This window comes from Rousettus aegyptiacus, unplaced genomic scaffold (assembly GCF_014176215.1).
Source record: "Rousettus aegyptiacus isolate mRouAeg1 unplaced genomic scaffold, mRouAeg1.p scaffold_m13_p_6, whole genome shotgun sequence".
Classification (NCBI taxonomy): domain Eukaryota; kingdom Metazoa; phylum Chordata; class Mammalia; order Chiroptera; family Pteropodidae; genus Rousettus; species Rousettus aegyptiacus.
In genome coordinates, this window is record NW_023416309.1 from 28418871 (window position 1) to 28440737 (window position 21867).

Here is a 21867-nt window from a genome sequence, read left to right on the forward strand (position 1 = left end):
TATGTAAGCGCGCGCGCGCGCGCACACACACACACACACACACACACACACACACAATCTTAGAATAGTCAGAGATCCTTCACTTTTTAAAAGAAGCTCTGGCAAGACAACCAGGCACCCTGAGTTCTTACCTGCACAGAGTGCTACTCTTTATATTAATATAATTCTACATTTTAGAAAGAAAACAACACAACATTTCATTTCTGAGCTCTATAGTTTGCACTGAAACAGCATTGGGCCCATTGTCTGATTCTATCACTTAATCATAGTGTTATATTGAGTAAATTTCATAGCCTCTATAAGCCTAAATTTTATATATAAGGTTAATAATGATGTATACTTCACAGCCTATTTGAGATTGAAATAAAAAAATGCATGTAAAAGTCATAGCAAATGCTTAATAAATGTATTATAATAGTATCTTTATTGTCATCATCATCTATTGTGCCTCATTTTTTTCCCCAAAGGACCTGCAGTTTTCAATACTCTTATATTCAAATTTGAGATCTGTAATGAATTTTAAACATTCTTATCATTTGAGAAGAATTTCCATTTTAAAGTGTTTCTGATTTATTATAAAGAAATTATTTAACCCCATTGTGCTAAACTCTGCTCCCTAGGCCTGACACCATACATTATGATATATTTACCACACAAACTGGAAGATTTGCTTTATTTGTTTCTCTTCAGTTAGAAAAAAAAGAACTACAAGTTCAATAAATTTCCATCATTTAGAGAAAAGTTTCTCAATTTATCCAATAAACACCTACTTGAATCAGCAACGTAACTGAAATGTTAAATGTACTGCTCAGAAATTTTCACTTTCTCACCTGCTTCATATTCAAGTTCATTTGGAATCGGCAGAGAAAATGGGCCTCACAGTGACAAGAAGCCTGCGAGAATATAAATCTGAAAAGCAAGCCTTTACAGAAAGGAGAAAGTTTGCATTGAAGCAGATACATGAGGTTATGTTTGGTAACAATCAAAAAATTTCTCAGTGAATTATGTTACAGGTACATTTTTGAGCCAGCTAAAGTTCTGCTCCATATGGTCTTCATTACTGGATTCAGTCAGTCAAAGCACATTCTATCTGTAGCATTGCTAGTCCTGAGATAGTAAGGGAAAAGGAACATGGGGGACCAGGTGCTAGCTTTCAGTTTCTCCAAAGTGACACATGTCACCTAGATTCTTATGCATAGGCCAAAGCAAATCACTTGGCCAAGACTAATATCAATGATCAATGAAGTATAATTTTCTCCCAGAGAACAGAAGCAAATATTCCCGAATAATAATATGGTTTACTATATGGGATGCAGCAAGAGTATTTTAAAGGTATGTCGCAGCTTTGCTTTGTATATATACTATATTTTATACATGCACCATGTATTTTATCCTTAAAATAATTCTATTTTCAAAGGAAGGGAGTTGATTCAAAAGAACATATTGAAAAAAGAATTCTTAAAATTCAGGGTTGTCTAAAACCAATTTGAGTTCACTAGGTCAACTGAGTTCTCTATTACTAAAATATTTAAAAGCAAAAGCAGAATGACTACTCTGTGAGAGTACCGAGAAAAAAGGAAAGATCTATGAACTCTGCGAATAACTGAGTAATATAATCTTTAAAATTCCTTTTATCTCTGAGATTCTATAAATCTGCAAGTTGTCCAAGGTTGCATAGTTAGTAAGAGGCTATTAAAATCAAAATATTGTTGCTGAAGAAGTGACCTCATTTACAGTAAGAGAAAAATTGACTCTAATGTGATTATATAAGCTAGTGCTCAGGTGCCATTATTGTGAAACTCAAATTTTTAAAAAGTTTTATTACAGATCACTTCTCAATCAGTATGCAGAAAGAATATGTTCATTTGGTAACTGAAATGCTATAGATTATTATTGGTATAATATCAAATTTTCCAAATACCCTGGAAATTGTTGTACTGATACATTTATGAATAAAAGATAAGCAATAGCATTTCTACCATTCCCCAGAAAGAAACATTTTTTTGAGTTGAATAATAAACAAATGTTCTAATAGAGAATGAAAAACAAGCACATTCTAGGTCATTATTTTAAATAAGATTTTCTCTGAACTGATGAGCTATACTAAAGCCTTACATTCTAAGGATATTTTGAGAAATTTCATAAATAAATAGTTCCCATACTAATGACTATCCTTTCTCGCCACATATTCCTAAGAGTTTTACAGCTTTAATAACTATAGTTTTGTGGTTCTAACATAATTATTTCACACAGTGATTTGAATTTTTACCATTTGTCAAGTGAAAATATAATAATAAAGTAAACATAGAGATTAAACATAAATTTAATTATTAAAGTTAGTGTGCTTTAATAAAATCTATCATTTTAATTTAATTCTCTACAATTAAGCTATGTCAATGCAAAAAATATAAAGAGTAATATGTATTTGCTTATTTAAAATGCATTTATTCATTCATTATTCATATTGGAAGAAAAGGAGTAAAGACTCTGGCACTAATAAATTTGCATTTTGAATATATCTTACAAATAAATAAAGTAGCATTTTCATCTTCTGCTACAAATTGAGATTTGGCAATTCAAGTACCATAGATCTGACAATTAACCAGAAGCTCATCTAGGGCAGCTCACCCATGACATCTCAAGATGTCAGTTGACACCACAGGGTAATCAAATTAAATTCTTTCTAGCTGGTAATTAGCAAGTGTCCCAGTAAATAACCTTCTTAAAACCTAGATTATCCCAAACATTTAAAATATATTTGGGGGAGAAACACTTCAAAATGGTAGAATAAGGACTTCTGAAAATCCGTTCCTACATAAAAATAATTATATAGTAGAAAGAATTCTCTAAAACAACTTTTTCATAACTTGGAAAAAAGCTTACAAAAATTAAAGCAGCATTTATTCAAGCAAAATAACTGAATTCATTAAAAACAGTCAACTCTATGGCATTTTAACTAGACTATTCCTTTTTCCTCTCCACAGATCTGTGGTAGCTTTAAAAGTGAACAGACTTACAATTATCAAAACTGAGAAACTGAGCATTCGAATAAACCCTGGAGTGGGAAGAACAGGATTAGAATCCACCAAAAAGGTCCATCCCCAGAGAATTCTATTTCACATGCTTGGAAGTTCCCTGAAAGGCTTCATTATCAAACTTTATCTTTACTTTAACCCAATCAGAGCTCGCTTTCTTTAAATAGTCTATCCCAGAGCATTTATCATAAACAATCGGCTTCAATTTTTTAACACCAGGACTTCCTAAGGTAGTTATTGCAGTGGAGCTAAAAATTGGCTGACCAAGAAACTTAAAAGAAAAACCTGGGTAATGTGAGATCAATAAGAGGCTTTGAAGAACTCTGATATTTTCTTAGGGATCAAAAAATATCATAAAATGAGGATAAATATGTGCATGCTAAAGAAAGACATAAAAGGCCACAATCTCTTATTTCTACCTGGCTTGATAAATCTGCAAAAGCAGAAAGTGAAGGCACAGCCGGCCAAAGTGTTGAAAGTTTGCCTCAACATATACACAAAGAGCCCAGTGGCAAATCTGGGTGACTTACTGCTTCAAATAAATTAAGAAAATATCTGTCCAAGCATTAACTGGTGACTATGTAAACTGATCAGAGATTTCAGTGACTACATACAACAAAGAATACAGAATTTATAGATTAGTCTGGAAAATTAAATAAACAACAATGAAAAGAAAGCAACGACACATCTAAAGTAGGTTTCTTATTTTCAGAGTTGGCACACAATATATTTTAACAAAATATTATGTGGTACAGAAAAACAAAAACATATGATTCACACTCATAGGAAAAAAAGCAGTTACTAAAAGCTGTCTCTCTGACAGCCTAGATATAAAATCTATTAGATAAAGACTTTAAATATGAACTCTATATTTAAAGTATAAATATTTTTAAATAATAAAGAAATCGTGTCTAAATAATTAAAGGAAATATGGAAAATTTTACCAAATACAAAATGTCAATAATGACACAAAAATTATAAAAGAGAACCAAAGAGAAATTCTTAAAAGAATAGAATCTAAAATTTAAAAAAGAAAAAAAAGAAACTCACTACAGGGTTCAACAACATATTTGACCTGGCAGAAGCATCAATGACCTTTGAGATAGATTAAATAATATCATTCGATGACATTGTCAAACATAATGACATACATATCACGGAGGTCCCAAAAGGAGAGGTACAAGAGATACAGCAGAAAGATTAAGTAAGGAAATAAAGACTGAATCTTTTTCAAATTTGATTTAAAAAAAAAAAACATTAATCTACACATGCAAAAATCAGAGAACTTCAAGTAAGATAAACTCAAATATATCCAAATCAAGAATTCTATAACTGTTAAGATTATCTTCCAAAAATGAAGGAGAAATTGAGATTTATGCAGATGTTTCCAAATAGACAAAAATAGAGACATTGGTCCCTCGGAGACCTGCCCTACAAGAAACATTAAAGGAATTCCATCAGGATGAAATGAAAGGACACGATACAGTAACTTAATTCCACATAAAGAAATGAAAAGCATTTTCTCTATCTGCATATTCACTCACTCATAGAGCCAAATCTGAATTCAGGATTTATTTTGCAAGTATCTGAAGATGAAGCTGATGGGCTGCACCTTCACCTTCTGCTGTTGTTGACCATGGTCATGGTGTACCATGGTGGTTACAAAGACCACAATCTGAATATACTGCTTTACATTTTGGAAACTCATCCTCAGACCATCCACCCTTCTTTTTTTTTCACATTTTTTTTTCTTTTGATGTGTTCATTTCAACACAGAATTATTAACAGAAGATATGGCTCCATAAACTTGATGAGGAAAACAGCTCAAAATTTTAACAGTCTGCACCCTTTTCTCTTTTTAAGCCATTTCAGCATAAATTTTGAAATTCTTCTTACTTTTTCTACAAGATAATTTGCTTATTATTTAAAAAGCTTCTTATCAAATAATAAAATTACACATTTACTTTTTCATATATTTCGCTTAAAATAAAAATTAACATACATACACTCTCTTTATATATATAATATATATATTGTACTCCTATTATTACAATGTAATAACATAAATTCCCATGGATGAAAAGACTAGGATAAAGAGAACTTTCCATTTTTATTCCATAAATTTCTGCATATAACTTTTACTTTGAGATTTGTGTGTTTAATAGAGAAGAAAATTACATTGGTAATTTTGTGTCAAGTTTGAAAATTAATGACATATAAAAAGCTAGTACTAAAACCAGAAGAAAGGAGAAAAGACTCATAACGGAAAGTTTCAAATTCATAAATGTTTAGAAAGCTCAACATTAAGCACCAAAAGGACTGCTATTATGTCATCACTTATTAGCATTACATTAAATCTCAATAGTAAGCTTTTAATTTGAATTATCTCTCTTAATCCTCACAACACAGGCTAGGAGCTATTATCACTTTCAAATAAAAAGAGCCTTGGAGGAGTTAAATAATTAAAGTTCATACCACTGGTATGGTTTAGTGTCTTTATTCAAATGCTGCCCCTCTCAGTCTAGGGCCTGAGATTTTAAACACTAAATGAAAGTAGCATCTTTGACGACCTGGTATAAGAAAAAGCACCAAAAATATAAATTGAGAAAGACCAGCTGTGAATCCCAGATTTTCCACATAGAAGCTGAATGTTTGTGAGCAATTCATTTATCCCAGACCTAAATTTTCTTTACACATAAAATAGTATAATATGAAATTAGGTATGAGGGAGTCTATTCCTAAAGGTAACTCTAATTGTCACAACAGACTCTGAAGGGTCAGTGATGTAACGAAATAAAAATTTATTCCTCACACCCTGAAATCTAAACAGGTATTCCTGAATGATGGCCAGTTCTCCTCCAAGTCCAGATTAGTAACCCAGAGTCATTCTATCCCATGATTCCATCATCCTTAATTCATGATTCACAACATAGCCCTGAACTTTGCCTTCATTCTAGATAGCCAAAACTGTGAGGTCAAATATCTACAATTTACATGAGGGAGACTAGAAAATAATGCTAAATGGTCCAGCTTCAGCTCAGAAAGTTAACTCCTGAATGTTTTTGGAAGGTATTTTATACTCTATCCTCAAACATCTCCTATAATCTCATTTTTTTTCTATTTGCATAACAAAATTATAGCCTGATGGATTTTTAAAAAAAATGTTTCAAGTCTGGCTTTTAGGATACTTTACATTTTGGACCCTTTTTTTTGGGGGGGGGGGGAACTCTCAGGTATATTATGGAAAGAGTGAATCCTGCAGGTCCCCTTCTGAGACAGTCCAATCAGCTTTTGCTATCTAGATTTAGCATTTGAGTTTCTGACCAACAAGTTGATATAGATTAGATAACTCCAGGTTACGTGCATTGAAAATAATTCTAGATTTTTCTATAAACATTTTCTGATATTTTAGGGGTTTAGAGAAATCTTTAAGTATAGCTTTTAATTCAGCTCAAATCCAAGGTTTAAATTCTACATTTGCCTTTGTATTTGGATTTTGGAAGAGATGGATCTTTAGAGATAACTGGCATTTTGGGGTTTTAAGAGAGTTGTTGATTAAAGGTAATGGATCTGGACAAGGGAAAGAGGAGAGAGAAGTCAACTGAGGTACAGAAAAGATATCAGAAGGATAGAGGAAAAGAAAAAGCTGGGTACAGAGAGGCAACTGAAGGGCACAGAGAGGGTGGATTTTCTAGAGAAAGAGTCTACTTTGATAATTACTAATTAGCTTTGAGCATAGAATCTTTTAGTGAAGGAATTTGTGATTCAGAATTTCATTCAGAGTCCTCTGCATACAAATCAAAACTGCTGCCCAACTGGTCTTAAGAAATCTTATTCCTTTACTTTTCTAAGGCACTCCTCAAAGGAACAATTTTGTTCAAGTCAAATGTTCCCCAGAGTGGCCACTGAAGATTCAAATTATTCTTAGTGAAGTTATGCCATTTAGAAAGAGAAGCTCAAGAATTAGTGTTGTACACATAAGGAGTTTTTCCTGGAAGAGGAGAAGATTCAGACTTAGAAGAACCATAAGAGCTGGCAACTATCACCAGGAATATGATGCTTGTGGACCTTGTGTCTCAGGACTCCTGTATTATAGTTGGCCATCTCTGACCATAGACCTGACCATCTGCATCCCCCAGCAGGCAGAGAACTAGAGAGGACACTCTCTCTAGATCAAAGCCAAGGCCTCAAGACAAAAAAACTCAAGATGAAAATAGAACCACGTCTGGTGTTATTGATGACTTACAGCAAAATCTGTTCAAATGGACATCAATTCAGGTAGAAAAGCAAACTCACCATTCTGTGAAACCAGCTTAAACAGGCTTATAGGGCCTATGCCAATGTTCTACATTGTGATTCTGCTCATGACAAAATCTTTTAAATAGCACAACATGAAATTAACACAAAAGGGAGCAAAGAGATAAAAAGGAATGCCTGATTCCACAAAGGATGCCAAACAAACAGGAACCAATAACAAAACCCAGAGGTCAAATGGAAAATTGACCGCAGGTTATTGATAAAGGAATTCAATGCAAAGAAAGAGGATTTCAGAGACAGTGCTGACTTACCACTTTGGGTGCAGACTCAATAAACCACTAACAGCAAGGCAGAAGGGGCTTCTGTAGGTATCATGCCTGGTGGAAGGCAAATGCAGTGCAGATGGTATCTTGGTGGAACCTCCAGGAAAACTGTGGAAATTAACAAAGACGACCAAATGAAGTTATTAACTCAGAGCTCACTATAACAAAGGTGTCAGCCACCATCAGTTGCCTTTAGCACAGACTCAAAGACAGGCAGGGGAGTGAAAAAGCTTTATAATGGAAAAAAAGGAAGGCTCAAGTATGCTTTCACTTGAAGTTGTTGGCATAGAGAAGTAAGAGGCAAGCTAACTAGAAATGGGGCATCCTATGCGATTGTTTTGGGGAACATATTTGGCTTTCTCCAGTTGATGATGAGTTAGATATAGGTGCAAAAATGAGAGAAGTTGGAAGTTATGGACCAAGTCCTTACCACTTCTGGCTTATTTTTACATGGGTCATGGTTTGCCTTTCTGTACTGGATGCTGTAGTTGTGTGAGTAAGAGTTCTGCTTTTATATATGGTCTGGCTAGTGTCCATTTGTATATTCAGTATTTCAACTACAAAAATTTTAGGGGAAAATACATGAGAAAATATTTTTCCTTGGGTTCTGCAAACATTTCTTAGAGATGACACAAAGTCCACAATATATAAAACTAAAAACAAATTGATATATCAGACTTTTAGAACTTGTCCATTTTAAAAGATAGTAAAAATACAAGCCCCTAGAAGAAAATATCTACAAATGTTATAGCTGATAAAAAATTTGTATCAAGATTATATATTGAACTCTTAGAAAGTAATAATCAGAAAATAAACAGCCCAGTCGAAAATAGATAAAATATTTGAACAGATACTTCACCAAAGAAGTTATATGGATAGCAAATAAGTATACAAAATGATGTGCATCATTAGTCATTAGGAAAGTACCAATAAAAACTACAATGAGATAACATTATATATGTATTAAAATGACTAAAATGACTAACCATATCCAATGTTGGTGAGGATGTGGAGGGAAGGAAGCTCTCATACACTGCAGGTAGAAACATAAAGCACAACCATTTTGGGGAAGAGTTTGGTTCCTTCACTTACCATATGACCCAGAGATTCCACTCCTAACTGTGTGTGTATGCAGTTATGATGTATGATATGAAAAGTGTTGAAGATTTCTGTTAGTAGGAATGTATCAAGTGTAGAAAAGCTTTTAAAAGATAGGGTTAGAGGGAATCAATAGGAGATTAGATAAAGCAGAGAATTGATATCAGCAGTTTGGAAAATAAGGTAACAGAAAACACTCAATCAGAACAACAAGAAAAAGAATCTTAAAAAATAAAAATAGTTGAAGGGACAATATCAAGTGTACTAACATTCTCATCATATGGGGTATCATAAAGAGAAGAGAGAGAGCAAGGAATTGAAAACCTATTTGAAAACATAGTGATGGAAAACTTCCATAATTTGGCAAAGAAAATAGACATACAACCCCAGGAAGCTCAAAGAGTCACAAATAGGATCAATCCAAAGAGGCCCACATCAAGAAACATGGTAGTTAAAATGCCAAATGTTAAATACAAAGAATATTAAAAGCTGCAAGAGAAAGGCAGTTAGTCACCTCCAAGGGAGCTGCCATAAGACTGGCAGCTGATTTCTCAACAGAAACTTTGCAGGCCAGAAGGGACTGGCACAAAATATTCGAAGTTATAAAAAAGCAAGGACCTATAACCTAGATTACTTTATCCAGCAAAGCTATCATTTAGAATTCATGGACAAATAAAAAACTTCCTAGACAAGTAAAAGCTAAAAGAATTCATCATCACCAAATCATTATTACAAGAAATGTTAAAGGGACTTCTTTAAGAAGTAGGAGGGGGGAAAAAAGATAAAAAATATGAATAATAAAATGGCAATAACTACATATCTATCAATAATTACTTTAAAAGTAAATGGACTAAATGCTCCAATCAAAACACAGGATGCCTGAATATATAAGAAAACATGACCCTTACGAGAGACTCATTTCACATCAAAAGACACACACAGACTAAAAGTAAAGGCATGATAAAAGATATTTAATGAAAATGGGGGGGGGAAAGGCTGGGTAGTAATACTTATATCAGACAGATGAAATAGACTCTAAAACAAAGACTATCTCAAGAGACAAAGAAGGACATAATATTCTCACTTCTGGGTATTTGTCCAAAGAAACCCAAAACACTATTTCGAAGGGACATGTGAATCTATATGTTCATTGCAGCATTATTTACAATAGCCAAGATGTGGAGGCAACGTGGGTGACAATCAGTAGATGATTAGATAAAGAAGAGGAATATATAGTGGAATACTATTCAGCCATAAAAAAAGACTGGAATTCTGCCATCTGCAACAACGTGGATGGTCCCAGAGGGTATTGTGCTGAATGAAGTAAGTCAGAAGTAAAAAGACAAGTGCCATATGATTTCACCTACATGTGGAATCTAAAGAACAAAAGAAACAAACAAAACAGAAACCAACTCATAGATACAGAGAATATTTTGATGGTTTCCACATGGGAGTAGGGTTGAAAGGGTAGGTGATGAAAGGGAAGGAATTAAGAAGTACAAATTAATAGCTACAAAATAGTCATGGGGATATAAAGTATAGCATAAGGAATATAGTTGATAATATTGTAATAACTTTGTATGGTGTCAGACGATTTACCAAGATTATCACTTAATAAGCTATATAAATGTCTAACTACTATGCTTTACACCTGAAACTAATGTAATATTATATCCAACCATAATTGAAAAATAAAAATAATATTTTTCAAAAAGATATAATCAGTCAATTTGCTCTTGATTATTTAAAGTTAGCCAGGTCACGGTCATTAAGCTGTCCTAGATATATTATCTTTAATTTATAAAGACATATAAATGTGCTAAACATAATCTAACCTACTCTAGAGTTTAGAATTTCAATTTTAAATCTGAAAGTTTACAAATTTGAAATTTTGGCTTCTGGGGAACATAACTAAAGAAGTTGGTCTTTATGAGCTCTCAGATTTACACTGTAGAAGTTTATATACTATACGGTGAATTATCGAAGTGAGCATTCCAAATGTCTCCATTTCTATTACAATACCATATTCAAACAAACTCTAACAATTCAATGCATTTAGTTTTAAGTAAATCCAACTACTAGATTCAACTTTATTAGTTGAAATCATTCATTGGTTTTACACTGACTTCTTAATAGCAGACACTACAAAATTCTAACAGTATGTCTATGCTTCTAATTGTTTCTCCTTACCTGTGATTATCAGCAGTGATGACTAGCACAGGATGGCAAAAGTTTATTTCACTCATGTAAGCAATATATGAACCATACATTATTCATAATAGCATATTATATATACAATTTTGAAGCATTTTACTTTATATAACTGAGCAGTAAATGTAAGGTGACTACAAAGACCAACTCTCTCATCTTTAATTCTATGAATTACAGCTTCATGTCAGAGCTCAGAAAAATGTATTTACTCTTTCTGATATTCTGGAGAAAATGATCTACCCTCTGGCAAGGAGCAAGATTTTAAATTTCATGAGCCATATTAAAGGCAAACATTTAAAAAATTACTCCATATAGCAATTCCGCATATCACAAAGTCAAAGACTACCTTCCTCTTGATTTACTTCTGTAAAGCATGCCAAGCAGTGTATTATATAAGATATTGGTTTCTAAATATTCCATATAGAATATATTCATTCTGTATAGATGTATTTCCTTTGAATGGTACCAATTTTAGTCAGAAAAGTGAAGCATGTTCTTCAACTGGCTAAAGAGGCCATACATTATACTAAAGAGTCACAGATGAACAGGACTTGTCTTTCCTGCTACAGCACTGCTTTTTGCCAGGTTTGCATAGGATCAAGGTTCTTTTCCTCTCACAAGATGTACTGATAAATCCCAAATCTTTGATTGAACAGAGAAGGGGTCTATAGGGAGCACTGGAAGTTTTAAGGTCCTATTATTTTAAAATAAAATAATGAATACTGTCAATGGGAAGATATTGTGGCACTGGAAGTTTTAAGGTCCTATTATTTTAAAATAAAATAATGAATACTGTCAATGGGAAGATATTGTGGCAGTAAGTTTTAGTACCTAAAATTATCATTAAAATAATGTAAAGATTTTTTGGTTGCAAATCTGTCTTGAATCAAATTAAGTAATTAATTTAAGGATACTAAAGTACCTTAGAAAACTGAAGACAACAAATGGGACTGGGCCTTAGAATCAAGCTAGAAAACAAAGCTCAAAACATAATTATGACTATTTTGCTGTCTTCTGTGTACCTAACTCTAAATCTGTTTAGCTCCTCATCCATTCCTCCCTCCTACCTGCCACTCTTGGGCCAGTTATTGTTCTAAAAAAATGCAACTCCTTATACAGGCAACGGACTTTGAAGACCAAAAAGGGGAAATGACCTAAACTATTAGTCACTCCCTGACTCCCAAATTTGAAAGCTAACACTGAGAATAAGAGGTCAATATATCTTATAGTTGTCATACAAAACAAACAAAAATACAGGGTTTCCAGTCACATTTGAATTTCAGATAAACAAAAAATAATTGGCAACACATATTTATACTAAAACTTTTTCACTATTCATCTGATGAATGTAACTAAGTGTCCTGTATTTTTATCTGGCAACTCAAGTATCTTTTCATCATGCTGGAATATGTAATAATTTGGAGACTGTCAGCTGCTAATGGCCACTCTCTACAAAAGATTCTCTGGTCATCATCTTACATTACTTCTTTGCAGAATTTAAGGTGGTAAATACGATCTTCCTCTTGAAATACTCCAATTCTTTTTATACAGTAAATTTAACATTAAAAAAAAATTGCTCAAAACAGTGAACAGCTGTTTTACATTTGGTGACCTACACATTTAGATTTTAAAGGAGCAGAAAATGTAGAGTATCTTAATGTTCCTAATTTCTGTGAATATCTCTACAGGAAAGCATAAAACCACAGAAATCACTTAGAAAAATGTTTAAAGAAATTTTAAGAAACAAATTTCCAAAGCTTATCTCCTAATTCTAGTTCAGAGAATCAGAATGGTAACATTCATGAAAAGTCAATTATCTTAGTCTACTCAGATAAACACAAAAATAACAATAAAAACAAAATTTGTTGCAAAGTTTCAATAGGAATGTTTAACTAGCTTTGAAAATAAACATTAATTACAATGTGTAATTGGTCTCACTACCAGTCTGAGTTATTGGCCTTTTCCTGAGTGCCTTTCATAAAAATCCAGTAAATATACATTAGCTAAAAGCAAATATCCTAGGATTATCCAATGTTAACAAAAAAAAAAAAAAAAAAAAAAAAAAACCCTAAAGGATAAAATAACTTTTACTGGCTTTTGCTCAGCAGTTTCCAAGTTTATTAATTAATAGTATCACCAAGATACTCCACATAAAAATATCCAGTATTGCCATTTATAAAATTACTGCTTCTTGAAATCAAATATGAGTGTTATCTATAATCTAACTCTTAGTTATTAATAACTTAGAAAAATTTTAAATATACAAAGCATTTGCCTAAAACTTGTTAATTCATAAAGGTGAGGGCAGAGTTAATCCTTTCAGAAGATCCCTTAAGAAAGGTATAATGTAAGCAAGCACATAATTTTAAAAAAATTTTAAGACATTGGAAACATTTACATAACCAATGAGGTAGAGAAAAATGTATTTTGCTAAACAAACTTTATTCAGAAATCAAAAGCATTATTAATCTCTTGAAAAGCAGTTAAGAATAATCTGCAAAACACTAAATCAATGAATTATCTCGTTGCATCCTCAAAACACTGTACAATAAAAGTTTAACTTTGAAAATATTAAAAATGTAAGAATTTTCATGGACTGACAAGTTAGTTAACTTCAACGTTTTAAGCACATTCTAATGAAACAAGATTCCAGTCAAGGTACATATGTGGATATAAAAATCAAGAACCGTGGATTTAGGTTCACAGTGCCTAGACAATATTTTGGTCATGTCCTTGTCAAAATGAATAACCTTAAGCAATTCACTTACGTCCTCAGTTCATCTGTCAAATGTGATTACAGTACACACAGAAAATTAACTGCTATATTATGAGGCTCAAATAAATTACCAGTAACAAGATTATTCAGATCCTTGTATTTCTCTCATGTACATCAGCATGTTGCTGTCTCTATTTTGGCCATGCTTTCCAAACTCCATTTCTCTACCATCACGGGTTCACAGTTTGACTACACTTCACGGCCTTTGCTGTACAGGAACATTGCCAGAAGTGATAAATGCTGCACCCAGGCTTGGTCTTTCAAAAACTGCATGATCACTTATAATGTCTTTGTTTTCCTCTTTAGACAATGGAGGAGTCCAGGCTTTAGGCGATTGTGGAGCCACCAGCCAGAAGCAGCACAAGTTCCTGAGTGACTGCATGAAGGTGAGCCCCTGCAAACTTACATTCTAGAAATGGATTTTCTGAACAGCAAACATTAATAAGAAAAAAAGTCCTTCTGGAGTAATTTGTACAGTATGCAACTACTTATTCAATATCAAAAACAATGGAAAGATAGATGTAAGCCAGAATATATTAAGAGCTAAGCATGTCAGATATATGATTTATTAAATTAGTAGCAAAGAAAGTAACAAAGAAAATTAATGGATAAATTCATAAGAAGATAAAATAATTTAAAAAGAAGTTGCAATAACCTTCAGGACTATATATTATCAGCCTTTTAGCTTGTGATTGTTTAAAAGTACTATTATCAGAAGCATTTTCAGATTCCAAAATTGCAAGCAAATTTTCAATTTCCAGGAAGAAATTGAGTAAAAATTATATATATATATAATTGATTTTGATATACAGTTATTATCAAAGATCTAAATGCCTTTTTTATGGTATAGTTAAGCATATAAATAATAATAATACAGAAGTGATTCTTTCTTTTGCTACTATGATATTTTTCTTGTAAAAATGTCTCCCTTTTATAAGGTATTGGGAATAAAATATTATCCAGATGAAACTTCAGAAGTATTTGCAGTGTCTCATATTGTTAGGAGTTAATAAGAAAATCTGTATTGTTTCTAGTGAAGATAATACACCTTTTGGTGACTGTTTCATGTGAAGGTGCAGACATGTTTATACAAAGCTGAAGCAAAGCATGATTGATTGGAAGGTATTGAGTACCCTACTTATATTCTGCATAATGTTCAGAGTATCTGATGTCCTATTTGCACTGAAATCATTTTCATGAAATTGTTTTCTTCCTTCAGTAATTATACTTTTTGAACTGAGCAACTGAAGTATATTTATAACTTTTTTAACCAGTAAGTATTTTAGTTCTCTTACATTCAAAGACCCATTTATTCTCTTTAACAAATGCAGTTGAGAAATGCCTAAGGTTACTTGCGGTAACAAAATTATACTTCACTTCTGAAGACAAAAAAAATCTTGACTTTTTAAATAATCTACTCAAGTGGGGCCAACTTATTTCTTGTTCATAGTTTCAAAAATCTCTTTAATAGTATAATTATTCAACTTGAGAGAAGTGTGAAAGTGTTTATTAAAGTATTGTGTTGCTTAATGGAATTTTTTGAGTACATTAAAGAAAGAACTAATAAACTTTGTATACCTTTAAGTGTCAAGGCTATATTTAAAAAGAACATTGCTTATTAATAGGAAAAGAAATTCCAATTTTAAGTGGATAATTATTATGTCACGAAAGATGGTATTATATGCTTCAACAAATCAAATTTAGAGAGCAGTTCTCAGAGTGGTTAACTTTAGACCAGTATATTTTAGTATAGTGGTTCAAAATACTGATGATAATTGCATTTTCTCTTTGTAACCACTATAGAAGCTATGTTAAGATGTAAATGGAATATATAATGTAACTACATGGAATTTTATTGGTAAGTTTTATAAAACAAGAAATCGTTAAGAAGAGACAAATCATCTACAAAATGTAATTTAAAAAGGTATATAATTTAGAGACATAAATTATTTCATATAACATTATTTTAGTATAAATGTGGCTCATGCAATATTTTTATTTTATCTCAATAACCATATGCATAGGCAATTAGGAATAATTCAAATTTAACTGGGCATCCTGTACATTTTTGCTAAATCTGGTAACCTTCTTTGTAAGATTACTTTTTTAATGTCAAATTAAGCAATCGAGCAATTCTAGATATTAAGAGAAACTACCCTTTGAATAACAAGTCTGTTTTTAAAGTAAGAATGTTAGAACAAATCAAGAAAATGATTTTCTTTGCTGAATGAGAGAAGAGTGGAGTGAGTGTTACTCCTTGAGGCTTCTTTAGGGAATATCTTGATTTTGAGAGGATGCTTTGAGACAGAGTTCAATCTAGACAATTTTCCCTAAAAGAACAAGTTTAACAATTAGGTCTTCAAGATTCATCCTTCTAATTCAAAGACATCCTATGAAAAAAATTCTCTTCCTGAAAAAATGCCCTACCTGGACAAGAGGTAAAAGAACAGGGAGATGAGTGATTGATGATACACCATTTTCTCTTTACCCCTATAATATACAAGAAATTGCCTTTCTTTCTATTGATAGTAATTTGTATTCTGATCATGTCATACAGGTAGGAAAATTAAAAAAAAAATGAAACACTCTGTTTGTTATACTCTTAAGAAAATGCAAACCAATTCTAAAATTATACTTTAAGATAATTCAAAACTGGGAAAAAGAATCCCTGACCATCCACAGCCCTTTCGTACCTAATAAATTCTTACAATTTCAAGATCATATACAATATAATTTCCCTTGTTTCTTTGCTAATCTTGTAGGCAAAACCCTTTTCTCTATAAACCACTTTATCACATACCTCTGCCTTCAGACTGGAGTTTAGATATTCAGTCTAAACTGAAATGTATGCTTCCTTTACAATTTAACATTTACATTTTACAGTTTAACTTGACCTCAAATCATCTGTGGGTTAGCGCCTATGTGAAATAGCAAATGGCTTATTCCAGTATTTTAGAGGTTCCTATTTGAACAGTGTGAGTGCTTTCAAAATATAGCTTTAACAAATCATTTTGAATTTTTTTTATCAGTTGTCTTTAGTGGGCATTTATACACACACACACACACACACACACACACACACACACACGCATATAACTGCTCCTACATATTTATCATCCATCACTGACTGTGCTTGTGAATGTATGTGGATTATCAAAGAAATGATCTTGCTATATTTGGATCACAGGTATAGGTGCCGAGGAAGAAAGAAAAGAAAGAGAGAAATGGAGGGAGGGGGAAATAGACTACTGAGACTGTAAGAATACAGTGTATAAGGGGACCCTCAGAGGACATTACTGTGTTATAAATTCACCCTACACAAATTTTTAGGCTGTCCAAATACTTCTAAACTATGAACAGCTTTATCCAACTTCAGCATGGAACTGTAAACGCACCCCAATATAGATGACATCTTTTCCAATAATGTTACTACCAAGAATATGAGATAAGGAACCCTTATAAAAGCTGTGCCAAATCTGCCTTAGATAAAGTTGAGTTATGGTTACTCCTTACTCTGGAGGGGAAAAAAAATGAGAATAGAATGTATCTTGCTTAATTAGTTCAAATCCAAAGGGTAAAATAGTTCTGCATCTTGTCTACCATGACTTTCAGAGCTACTCAAGCTATAACTGTCATGGTCACTCAAGCTCAGCCCCCAGCTTCACTAGTACCTGGTCAGTGCTCAGTTACAGTGGCCGTGCTTTCTTGCTTACAGAAACTATATAAAAATACTTTCTAACTTCCAGAGTTTTGTCCAGTGGGGAATGCTTTACAGTCAGCTCCTCATTATGCTCTCATATATGTATCTTGCCTTCAGGCATGACTTATTTCTCTCTATTAACATTTTAAAGATCAATTCGCAGGAAACTGATGAACCAATGATTTATAAATTCTTGCCATAAACTTTATCAGACTCATAATAAATGTTTTATATCTTTAAATATTATTTTTATGCCTATGTCTTTCTTCCTTAGATAATAGATCTATGTATTACTGCTGGAAAATTCCAAGCTTATTTGGGTTTTGCCTCTTTATTCTGAACTTCTTATATATTTTTTTACCCAACTTTAATATCTACCTTTATTCCTCAGTCTACCTACCTACATATGCAATATAGACATTTTATTGCTTCCTCTTACATTTTCTTTTTGTATCTGCTTAGTCTGAAGGTTTTTACCGATATTTCTCCATCTTCGTGACCTCCTGTTATCAAAGATGAAGACTTCTCTCCTTTTTATTAGGTCCGACAGAACTCTCATCATCCTATTCCTCATCTAATGAATAAGTCAAGTAAGCCTCTGCCCAGTCCCTCTTCAAAAAAGTGAAGATATTAGCACTCAATAATATACTTAATTACTGGACTGTGAGCAAACCTTACTTAAGTACTCAACACCACACTATGGCTAAGTCAAAATCCCCTATTAACCATAGTTAATTAGGTATGAAGATAGTTTCCCTCTTTTTTTTTTTTTTGATAAATAGCACTGTGTTTATCAAGAAGATCTTTTCAAGTACCTGTTATATATAAATTCAAGAATAAGCAGGCAAGAGTAGTGACCAAATAAGAACACTGCAAAGCCTGCCCTAGTAACATTAAATAACATGTTCTGATCAAAGAAACTTTTTCAGACACATTTGTATGGCTGATTTTTTTCATAATTTGAATAACTGGAATATCTAGCAACACTGGGCTTCTTTCTCACATAGCTTTATCCACATCGCCACAATCTCCACTACCACCCACTATTCTCTCTATACTAAAACATAATGTTGATTGGGATGTTATCCCTATTTTCATAATAGAATTAAGTGGGAAATAATTTAAAATTTCTTGCATCCAACTCTTTCAGAAATCAGAAAATATATGAGATATTTTTAGGAAAAACAAAAGAGCACATATTCTTCTGATAGACGTCAACCTCTTTAATACACGCACACGCAGAGTCATCACGTGGAAAAATGCATCTGGCTTGCTGTACTTATGCCACCTGTCTAGCCACTGTGAGTACTGTTGTTACTAGCCTTTCCTATAAAGCAAGAGACTGTGAACTATGACTTGCTGTCCAAATTAAGCTCATTGCCTGTTTTTGTAAATAAGGTTTAGTGGAACATAGCTATGCTTATTCACTTATATATTACCTTTGCTTTTACATACAATGTAAGAGTTGAATAGCTGTAATGGATCTATATGATCCCCAAAACATTTAATATTTGACTCTACATAGAAAGTTTGTTGATTTACGCTAGCCACAACACCCAGGAAAAAGCTGGCAGCCCCAAATTTGATGGATCTTAAAACCAAAAACGATGACTAGCAATAAAGCAATTCAGGATATAATTGAATATTAAATTTCCTGAGAAACACTTAAAGTATGCTATAACTTAGGGAAAGTGAGAGGTTAATATTAGCTAAACAGTTTGTGTAAGAATTCATAAGGGATATACTGTTGAGAACAGATGCTGAATGTATTTTAAGGATATTTTACAAAACAAATAGTATTGTAAATATGTCCAATTTGCCTAGGTTATAAAGTTCTTGTATAAAGCCCTTGCCTAATAACAAAGAAGAAAACAGTATTTTTAATTACATTTTTTGTGGAATACTTATGAAGAAGGATCACATTGGTAAAGAAAAAAACTCAGAAGGAAGAAAAGGTGTGCCTGGAACAAAGAATTGTTGGTGGCCAAGACATGAAAACAACCAAAGATTCCTTAGATAGATGACTGAACAAAGAAGATGTCACACAATAGAATATTACTCAGCCATTAGAAAAGATGAAATTCTGCCATTTGTGACAACATGAATGGATCTTGAGATTATCATTTTAAGCAAAAAATGCAATACAGAAGTTGAGAATGATAAGATTTTATTCATATGTAGGATATAAAACTGAAAGCAACAGATGAACAAGACAAACAGTTCTACCAGAGGGAAAGGGGGGATGGGGAAGTTAGATAAGGGTAAAGGGGGTCAAACATACAGTGACAGAGATTTGACTTTGGTGGTGAACACACACTGTAATATACAGGTGATTTATTATTGAATTGTACACGTGAAAACTATGTAATCTTATTAACCAGTGCCACCCCAATAAATAATAATAAAAGAATTTGTATATTTTTATTTTTATATTTTCTAATGGAATATGAATATATTGACTTTTAAAATTTGATCATTGAAAATAAGATATTGTCTTAATATCAAAAGTTACTGACAAAGAAGTGAATATATTCTCTATGTATATATTTTTGTCAAAATAAAATTTTTATGGCATTTGTAGTAAAATCCTTCACTTTTTCTAATAATTTCAAAATATTGCCATGATCAAGTAAAAAAGTTTTACCAGAGAGAAATAATAATTGTAGGAAAAGCACTAACGAGCAGTTCTCACAATGTGCTAATATATTACATCTATTGAATTTTATGTTGAATCAACAACACGATATACAGATTCTTTTCTAACTATGAGAAAAAAAATGATTTTTTTCAAGAAAGATCATTTTGAAAGAAACTGAGTTAATTATAATTTGCTTTATAAATTTTACACTATCAAATTTCAAAAATATACATTAGAGTCTATTCCCTAAAGGGCCATCAGTTCTACAAGATACTAAAGACTTGTGAATCTCTTAAATGAAGTGAAACGGCAGTAATTGTATTTGAGTCAACTCCATGGCAAATGGTGCATAAATCAATACATAATGACATTTGTATACCATTCATCTCTTTACATGACATGAAAGAAATTCGGTCACGTAATTATATTCTCTATGAACTGTTGAGGGGACAGAATAAGAAGAACTTGTTATTCGAGATTGAAGGGGAGACAAAGAATTAGTACATGCCAGACTGGAAAGGTGTTGATTCTACACTGGACCTTGTCAGTGAAGAGATGGTTGAAGGAAAAATATTTCTCAAGAAAAGGTTAACATCGATCAATGTAACTATGAATATAAAGAAGCTCGAGTCTTCTTATGTTTGCAACTCATCTTTTTGATTTGTTAACTCTTCAGTTTCCGAAATATATGAACAATAGGAGTTGCAATTACAAACAGAAGAATTCAGTGCTGAAAATTAAATATATTTATAAAGTGTACCACTCGTCTATTTTCAATAAATAAAAAAAGCACTAAGGAGCAGCATCTTATTCATCTAGGTTACAGAGGATTTCCTAGACAAAAAAACATCTATCTCAGTCCTAAAAATGAGTAGTAGTTATCCAGTTGAGATGGTGCTAGAGATGATGAAATAAAAGTGGGGAGTGTTGCAGATATAAATCAAGGAAAGGGGTAAATAAATAATTCTGTCATCCACTTAGTCACCAAACCTGAAAATGGACAGTTATCTTTACCACCAAGATTTCCTCATCATGTTCTCAATTCCTTAAATGCATTCTATTTTTTTCATTTATGTGCCTGTTTTTTTTATTTATGTGCCCTTAATTCTTTGTGTACCAAGCACAGTGTTCAGAACACTTCTTAAAACAGAGTAGATGCCTAATCATCTTTCATTAAAAATAAATAACTAATGTTCATGCTGAAAAATGTTTTCAGGTATTCACATTATTTCTTGCCTTATTTATTACAATCAATTTATAAAGAGTTCCCTTGCCTACTATTTCATTCCTCTCCTCCAAACTGTGAATAAGATTATAACATGTTTTCATGGTACAAAAAAAAAATATTTTTATAATGTTTTCTTTTTATACTCTTTCAATGATTATTCTTCAATAACAATGAACATTGCTGTGATAATATAAAAAGAGTGTAAACCACTTGAAAAACAATTTTACACTACTAAGTAAGTGCTTTATTTCATTAATTCTACTCCTGGAAATCTGTTTCCTTAAAAACATAAATATAAAAGAGTAAAGTTAGGCCCAAAAGTGTCCATAACAATAAAATTTACAGAAGTAAAAAATTCAAATAAATTAAATATATGACAATAAATAACCTATTTAAAATCTGGCATTTTCTCTCAATACAATTATAGTGTGAACAGTAAAAATGATAATTATCAATGTTATATACTGCAAAGATGTATATAAAAATTAAAATTAAAATTTTTATAAACAGGTACTATGCATACCTAAAATCTTATGTATTTACAAATATATATATATATATACTTACATGTAATATTATTTATGTGTGTGTGTGTGTGTGC

The 21867-nt window shown here is 32.2% G+C and overlaps 1 long non-coding RNA gene across 1 annotated transcript in view; it reads right to left on the reverse strand.

Moving 5' to 3' along the window:
* LOC107515495 overlaps positions 1-21867 on the reverse strand; it is a 184649-nt gene that overhangs the window by 136491 nt on the left and 26291 nt on the right. The window contains exon 3 of the long non-coding RNA XR_004951448.1: positions 7604-7723. This is a non-coding gene — a long non-coding RNA (uncharacterized LOC107515495). The remainder of the gene's footprint in view (positions 1-7603; positions 7724-21867) is intronic.